The sequence below is a fragment of the Epinephelus moara genome, chromosome 10 (assembly GCF_006386435.1).
Source record: "Epinephelus moara isolate mb chromosome 10, YSFRI_EMoa_1.0, whole genome shotgun sequence".
In the NCBI taxonomy this organism is placed as follows: domain Eukaryota; kingdom Metazoa; phylum Chordata; class Actinopteri; order Perciformes; family Serranidae; genus Epinephelus; species Epinephelus moara.
Genome location: NC_065515.1, coordinates 36308899 through 36317787, shown reverse-complemented (window position 1 = coordinate 36317787; position 8889 = coordinate 36308899). Strand labels below are relative to the sequence as shown.

Below are 8889 nucleotides of genomic sequence, written 5' to 3'. Positions count from 1 at the left end.
GAGGCAAATTTGTTCCTCATGAGGAGAGGCATCTCTGTGCAAAGTTTCATGTCTCTACAACATACGGGGCATGAGATATGCCCATTCAAAGTTTGCAATTTCAATCGGTTGCTATAGCGCCCCCCTTTGGCCAATTGATGTAATATTGCTTCATTCCCATCCTCCCATGACCCTCTACCACTGTGCCAAATTTCACATGGATTGACCAAGTCAGTGAGGAGAAAAGCATGGAACAGACACACCCACAGACAGAGTTTTCGTCATTATATAGTAAGATTGAATTCTGAAGGAATTCCGATGATGGCACTCTATGAAAAGTTAAGGGATTATCAAAGTTATTCCCTATACTTTTCAGTGTTTGATTTTGGTTTGGGAATGGGAAAGAGATCATTCCCTTCCAACCTCTCCCAGTAACAAGTATCATTATTACACCTGCCTCAGGCACAACGTTTAGCTTGAAATCCACAAAACCAGGCTGAAAGTGAAAGATTTCTGAAACAATTGCATGATAGGCTAAGGAGCACGGCCATGTAGCTGTCGGATCTTTGCAGGAGCTGGCAGATGCTATGCTTTGATTAGTCAGTCTGTATTTGAGAGGTGGGACTTAGCTAACGGTTAATTGTGGCATTCTCAAAACCAAAGCCTCATGGAGATGCTCAAAGAAAAGTCAGAGGATCACCAAAGTCAGCAGGACTTATCCTCTGAGGACCATAAATGTCTATAGAAACTTTCATTGCAATCCATCTGATATTTGTTCAGATGTTTCGGTCAGGACCAAAATATCAGACCAACCGACAGACTGCCATCTTTCCATGGTCCTAATGTGGCAAAGAGCCTTAAATGAGGATTTAAAACAGAAAGAAGCCATAATGAGGCCTCCCCATATTTACAGTTGAATTGTCACCCCTTTTTACACTTTTGTGCTTAATATTGAATAAAACTACAGCGAGACAGCTTAACTAGAGAGAAATTGCCTTCAGTTGCCTGCAGCGTTGACAAATTGAATAAAAGTGAGAACTAAAGTAAAAACTGAGAAATTAATGGGGCTGATTCGAGGGGAAATGTCTAACGTTATGTCTCTTATGACTTGTGCAGAGACCGATATTTTTTTCTGATATTTCAAACAGCTGCTGAGAAAAAAGTGTCTTAAAGGCTGGAAAACTGTTATTTATTATCGTTCTCTCACCAGCCTATTTACCACAAAGAGCAACTTGGAGCTGCCAAAACCTCTGAGGGAATTTCAGGAGAGGAGACCAGACAAAGAACATCAGTGAGAATGTAGCAGTGGGATGTTGAGAAGCACCGCTGAGGGAGTCTGCTCTAAAACACTCACCTCAACCCTCTTCAGAGCACCTGCAGACTCCCCTGTGGTTTAGGAAATCTGCTGCTGTTCATTGTGCTGGAAGTGGCTCTTATATCAAACAGGAAGCTGCTTCCTTTTGATCAAGTTAAACTCAAAGGGTGGGCGTGTCCGACTTGTTCCGGTGTACAGCATAAACTAATTGCAGATAATTATTACAGTCCCATTGCTTTAATTCATTATGTGCTGATGCACACTGATGCCTGATGACACTATCTGCACTGTAATTTACTCATTTCTGAACTCCAGAGAGTTCTCTTCTGCAGTACTTTTAATTGAGTGTCCTTCAGTTTGAGTATGAAGCAATAATTTATTGTTGATGATTTTAACATCTGTGTTGGACAGCAGCTTCAGCAACTTTGCTGTTGAGGTTTTGATTGGAGTGATTGCCTCCATCTAGTTCAGCATTTATCTGAATACACATGCGTCTGTACGCCTGACCTTGTTTTTCCACTGTGAATTGCATTCTAACCTTTCATGTAAGAGACTAAGTGGATTGCTTTATATCTGACCTCAAAGTGATATTCCACACAAATCTTTTTAATACCAACTACCATGAAGGCTCCAAATGTGGCAGTTAAAAGTTAAACGCTTGAACACAGTCAGTCTGAGTTTATTAAAACCAGTGATACATCTTCTTATTTTAGACAGTTTTATCATCGTGTTCTATCTTATTACTGTACAAGCTTTTAGACACTTTTCGTCTGGTGTTTATTTTTTTATCACATTGCTTATTTTATCCCATCTATTGGCACTTTCTGTGTAAACTTCAGTTTTTGTGAAACGCCACCAAATCTGATCATCTCTGTTTTTACATTTCAGCAAACCACAATTATGTTACATTTGTATGTTTCATGTGTATGACATCAGAGCTCCTAAAGTGAAGTAGTTTGGATAATATGTATATGAGCTTAGTTTGTCATCATGAGGAGGAGGGGATGGTGGATGGGGTTCGAATCCAGCAGCACACCACTGTTGGAGACCAACAACAAAAGCAGTACAGTTTCAGCCATTTTTGTTGCAACAAAACTGAGTATTTGTAAAAAACACGGTTCCAGCTGTGCTGTTTGTCACTACAAAATTGAATATTTCAGGCCAATTTTTTGTGCCTAAAGATAACCACAGCGTTGTTACAACATAAAATCAAAAACTGAAATGCATAATGTAAAGTTTCAACATATCCACAACTGAGCACCCCTAATGGGGGCCCATGGTCACCCTAAACAATTGCTGCATGCACTGATGTGTTTGGGCCTTCAGAGTCTGTCGCCCACTATTTTTTTAAGCTAGTGTACTTGATACTGGTGTCTTGTGAAACTGGACAACCTAAGTCATATATTGTGTCCAACACTGTTGGTAACAAAGCTTGTCAGGAAGGGGGCTATGTACACCTCAAATTTAGGCTAAACTTTGGGGATTTGGCTTGGCCACTGACAGGGCCATTTTGAAAGGGTTGCCTTGAACCCCCACCCCAAGATATCTGAATTAAAATAAGTTCTATGGATACACACGAATCTCCCCTAAACTTGAGAATGTTTGTTCCAAGGAAATGTTTTGTTCCTTACCATCAATATGCTCCTTCAAATTAAAACTGTGTATTTGTCTTTTTAAGGAAAAGGACAACCAGCCTGACATAGTTTTCAACTACTCTAAATACTTCAACAGCATAATCAAATTCCAGAAATTAAATTAAGGCTTTTGGTTTTGATGTGCCAACCCATGATTTTCAGTGACCTTACCTGGCCACCCAGATAAAAAAAATTCTGGGGGCATCACTGATTCGCTAAATGTAAACAGTCTGTGGATGCAGAAATGTACAATACGAACATTAATTCTGTCAATGGGCTAGTCCTTTAGTTGAATAATAAACTTGTTGTCTTATCAATATTTGTATCAAACTTCAATTCTTTTTTGTTCTGGGTACACAATGATATTTGATGTGTCTGCAACATCACGTTCCGAAAACTGTACAGCATTTAGGCTGGCATATTCTTAGTCTTGTTTATTTGCTCTTTATTCAGATGTTCTCATCTAAACCACATAACTTTGCTATTTATTTTATTCAGGCTCAGATTGCCCTGCACAGCTGCTAAAACACTGATCCATTGAGAGGTTCAGCATATTTTGTTAAGTAAAAAGTATCATCTTGAATTATTCAAGTGAAACACTCTGAGCTGTGAGCAGTTCAACTAAAGGCTGATGTTTCCCTATCAGATGCATTTTTTAACCTGTTCTGAGGATCGTCATGTACACGTCTTTGCCTATTACATGAAAAGGCAGAGAGGTTGGAAATCACTGCCACCAAGAATCACTTCCTCGTCTTGTTTGTACATGAGGGTTAGAGCTTGATTTGGGAATTTAAGGATTTCTGTTACACAGCGGGAGCATAGCTATCAAGTTTGGCCCCCTTGAGAGAATATTGCAGTGGGCCCACTTTCTTTAATAAAACAACCCTGCTGAATTTTTTATGAGCCAGCTCCAGGTGTGAACTCCCAAAATCATCACTACATTTCACCCCACCAACGCAGGCGCTGGAAGAGAGCTATTATTTGCCAAAAACAGAAAAACAGAAGCTCACCCACAGCTGTATCCCTCCGGTCTCCGTCAGATTTCTTTCTGAAATCGAACTGGACTGAATCCAAGCGAATTCAATTTAGGAAGATTTACAGGCTATTTACTTTTTAGGTTAGTTTTTCCTTTTAATATCATCACTATTAATCAATGCCGCATTGTGGTAATCTAGAGAGCCTCAAACACAACCTTGCAGCTGACAGAAGCCTCTCTGGGGATTCTGTGATAATGCAGAGTAATAAGTACTAAGAGCTCACTAATCACTTGGCCACATGATAAGACTATTAATCTTGCCGCCCATGCAGCTCAGCTCCAACGGATCGCTGCCTTTTGCCAGAGAAGGAAATATTAAAAAGCTCTAACGCGGCAACCGATCACCGAAGCCATAAAGCATCCTTGCACCGATCCATAGATGTCAGGAACCCTGTCCGTCTATTTCCAGAAGCCTGGACAACGTCCTCCTAAATGACGACGGTTATGATTCATGACACAATCTCGACTAATTCGGTTGCATGCCGATACTTCAGACTGTGTTGCTGTCATGACAAATCATCATTTTTTTCCGGTGCTAATCAACATATCTCAGTTGACCACCTGATCGGGTGACTCCCTGAGGGTTTGGATGGCAGAATGTGATGTACAGCCAGCAGATAGCAACGTGCCTGCATTAAATACATCATGATTCTGTCTAGGCATGTGCCAGATATCTTGTGAACACTGGCTGTGAGAAACCTTTTCTGCATGACAACACAGTCTAACTAATGCCGGCTGCCTACTAAATAACCATGAATAGGGTTTCCATAAAGCATATTGTCCACAGTGAGCAATAATATCAAATATGCAGTTGCAAGGAATTTCTCCCTTACATCATTTTGATGTTACAGTATAAAAAAGTTAGCAGGGAAAAGCAAATGTACTGCTAATAAAAATCCCTCTGCAGCAGCAGCAGCAGCTGGGATCACAACTGTCACACTACACTCGTGTTTAGATAACCTTATCACATAATGTTGTTAGAGTAAAACACTCTTGAAATGACCTTTTCCTCAACTTTCATCTGTTCCTGAACCAACATATTACAACAGATGTACATTTGCAAGTTAGTTCAATCAAGGCAGATGAAAGTTCATTCCCTTCCTTCCTCATCTTTATCATTTAATTCAACCTCACCTGATTTAACTGCAGCACATATCACGGCAAGCAGTATAATTTTTACTAGATTCCTTTAATACGGGTCAGGTAAGGACATAGTTGGGATGGGCTTGAGGTTCATGCTTCACATTAATTATGAAGAACACTTCTCTACTCTAATTTTTCTCTTACTTCACATCTCAAAATATGCAACAGCTGACTGCTAATAGGTTTGCTGTACTCATGAGAAATGTTCAGTATTAATGAAAACATGCAGTTCTCTCCTCCAGCATCAGTTTGATGCTGAATCATTTCATCTGTACTGTAAAAAAAAAAAAAAACCTGTACAGAAAATTGTGCTCTCACGAGAACTCTGGATTTCCAGGGTAACATGTACAGTGGGGCAAAAAAGTATTTAGTCAGCCACTGATTGTGCAAGTTCTCCTACTTAGAAAGATGAGAGAGGTCTGTAATTTTCATCAGAGGTACACTTCAACTATGAGAGACAAAATGAAAAAAAAAATCCAGGAAATCACATTGTAGGATTTTTAAAGAATTTATTTGTAAATTATGGTGGAAAATAAGTATTTGGTCACCCACAAACAAGCAAGATTTCTGGCTCTCACAGACCTGTAACTTCTTCTTTAAGAAGCTCTTCTGTCCTCCACTCGTTACCTGTATTAATGGCACCTGTTTGAACTCGTTATCTGTATAAAAGACACCTGTCCACAGCCTCAAACAGTCAGACTCCAAACTCAACCATGGCCAAGACCAAAGAGCTGTCGAAGGACACCAGGAATAAAATTGTAGACCTGCACCAGGCTGGGAAGAGTGAATCTACAATAGGCAAGCAGGTTGGTGTGAATAAATCAACTGTGGGAGCAATTGTAAGAAAATGGAAGACATACAAGACCATTGATAATCTCCCTCGATCTGGGGCCCCACGCAAGATCTCATCCCATGGGGTCAAAATGATCATGAGAACGGTGAGCAAAAATCCCAGAACTACACGGGGGGACCTGATGAATGACCTGCAGAGAGCTGGGACCAAAGTAACAAAGGCTACCATCAGTAACACACTACGCCGAGAGGGACTCAAATCCTGCAGCGCCAGGCGTGTCCCCCTGCTTAAGCCAGTACATATCCAGGCCCGTCTGAAGTTTGCCAGAGAGCACATGGATGATCCAGAAGAGGATTGGGAGAATATCATGTGGTCAGATGAAACCAAAATAGAACTTTTTGGTAAAAACTCAACTCGTCGTGTTTGGAGGAAGAAGAATGCTGAGTTGCATCCCAAGAACACCATACCTACTGTGAAGCATGGGGGTGGAAACATCATGCTTTGGGGCTGTTTTTCTGCAAAGGGGACAGGACGACTGATCCGTGTTAAGGGAAGAATGAACGGGGCCATGTATCGTGAGATTTTAAGCCAAAACCTCCTTCCATCAGTGAGAGCATTGAAGATGGAACGTGGCTGGGTCTTCCAGCATGACAATGATCCCAAACACACCGCTCGGGCAACGAAGGAGTGGCTCCGCAAAAAGCATTTCAAGGTCCTGGAGTGGCCTAGCCAGTCTCCAGACCTCAACCCCATAGAAAATTTGTGGAGGGAGTTGAAAGTCTGTGTTGCCCAGCGACTGCCCCAAAACATCACTGCTCTAGAGGAGATCTGCATGGAGGAATGGGCCAAAATACCAGCTACAGTGTGTGCAAACCTGGTGAAGACTTACAGGAAACGTTTGACCTCTGTCATTGCCAACAAAGGTTATGTTACAAAGTATTGAGTTGAACTTTTGTTATTGACCAAATACTTATTTTCCACCATAATTTACAAATAAATTCTTTAGAAATCATACAATGTGATTTCCTGGATTTTTTTTCTCATTTTGTCTCTCATAGTTGAAGTGTACCTCTGATGAAAATTACAGACCTCTCTCATCTTTCTAAGTAGGAGAACTTGCAAAATCAGTGGCTGACTAAATACTTTTTTGCCCCACTGTAGACATGTATACACAAAGAAAGTAATGCTAATGGTATTACCATTGCATATCATAATTGCAGTGACTGTGTTTGATTGCTATTGGAGGTCCTCAGCCTTTGGGAAACTGTGGTTATGAACAGTAACTGTGTCATGGCTGTGCTAAATGGATTTCAGGGGATAATTTGACCTTTTGGGGAATATGCAACTCTACTGTCTGTGAAGTAAATATGAAGTTGTTTCATTTGCACAAAAAAAGGTGGGGTTTGTGTGGCTACTTTTTATTACTGCTTAAAAGAACTGCCTGTTAATTAGAAAGTTTTGGAGGCAGATAGATGGATTTTGTTACCTTTGGGCTGAGCCAGGCCAGGCGTTTCCAGTCTTTATGTGAAGCTAACTGGATGGTGACTATAGCTTCATATTTACAGCACAGACACAAGAGAGGTATTGATCTTCTCATTTCACTTTTGGCAACAAAGCAAATTAGTCTGGAGTCTTTCCCAAAATGTTGAACTATCCCTTTGATAGATAGGGCTCATTTCTTTGCTGTGTAACTTGCAGGTTTATAATTTAAATAGCGGTGCATCTGATTGGTTTGTGATTGCTATGTCAGCCTGCTAGCAATAAGTAGTGTCTAGTCAGCTGGCATTACTGTCTTGTTCTAAACATGATTGTAAGCCCATTGGGCCCTGGCTGTCCCCCGTACCCTGAATCAATTTAGGCTGGGCTTGGGTCTCACTCTGGCTCATTTAACTTCGCTCTTTTCATTATGCTCATACACATGCAGAGCACACATAGGCCTCTGTATGAAATATTTTGACATTGATTCTATTAGAAACATTACACAAATGCATTTTTTCATGTGCATTAAAACACATATTATTCACATGCAGTTGTGAGGTTTATCAGGTTGTATATTAGTGGTGTGTGGATTGCAGTTATATCTGCTGAAACAATCCCACTGCAGCAGAAACTATAAGTGTGTCTCCTATTAAGAAAAACACTATGCGCATTTATGCACAGGCATGGCATCATTACTTCATTGATTCTTTACATCTTCAGACACGCCGACAGGATCAGCCAGGATTTAATGTTAATTAATGTTCTGTGTTCTCCCACACATCCAAAAGGTCACTCACGCACAGTCCAGCAGGTCAGGTACCAGGATTAAGTAATGAACTGAGAGGGCTATATTCTTTACTGCATCGTGCTTCAATGTAATGTGTATGATAGTCAGTTGCACTGTGGTGATGTTTTAGGCCTACAATAAATTTACCTCTTCATAGTGTGTGTGTTTTTGTGTGTATCAGAGAGGGTACACGACAGAGAGAGCTTAAAGTGACATTGGTGTTAGTCTTGGGCCTGGTAAAGCTCGAGCTGAAAATAGGCTAGGGCTTGAACATCATGGGCCAGGACCGGGCTAGGGCTGGTGTTAAAGTTTTGATTGGGCCCAAAATAAATACATTTCTGTCCAAGCCCAACCAAAGCCCGAACCACAGCAGCAGTTTTGGACCTGAGCCCAATTCAAAACCCAAATTTCCACTGTAAAAAAAACAAATAATATCTATCTATCTATCTATCTATCTATCTATATATATATATATAGGTGTGTGTGTGTGCATGTATGTATTTACAAGTCAAGTCAACTAAAGTCTTTTCAGGGCAGCGACATACATTTGTAACACAGGGTGTGTTTGTAAATAGTCACTCGGAGCACCAGAGCAGTGATGGAATATTCTTCTCAGTTATTCAGAGCACCAGCCACAGAGGCCTTGGGCACTCTGTTGGAGGAGACGGAGCAGGAGTGTGAAGCACAGTGAAAGTGAAACTTGAGCGTTCATTAATTTATATT

General features: G+C 40.7%; 1 protein-coding gene across 1 annotated transcript in view; it reads right to left on the bottom strand.

Annotated features, from left to right (window-relative positions):
- The window catches only part of LOC126396275 (BMP/retinoic acid-inducible neural-specific protein 3-like), a 67373-nt gene that overhangs the window by 39238 nt on the left and 19246 nt on the right, over positions 1–8889 (bottom strand). The window lies entirely within an intron of this gene.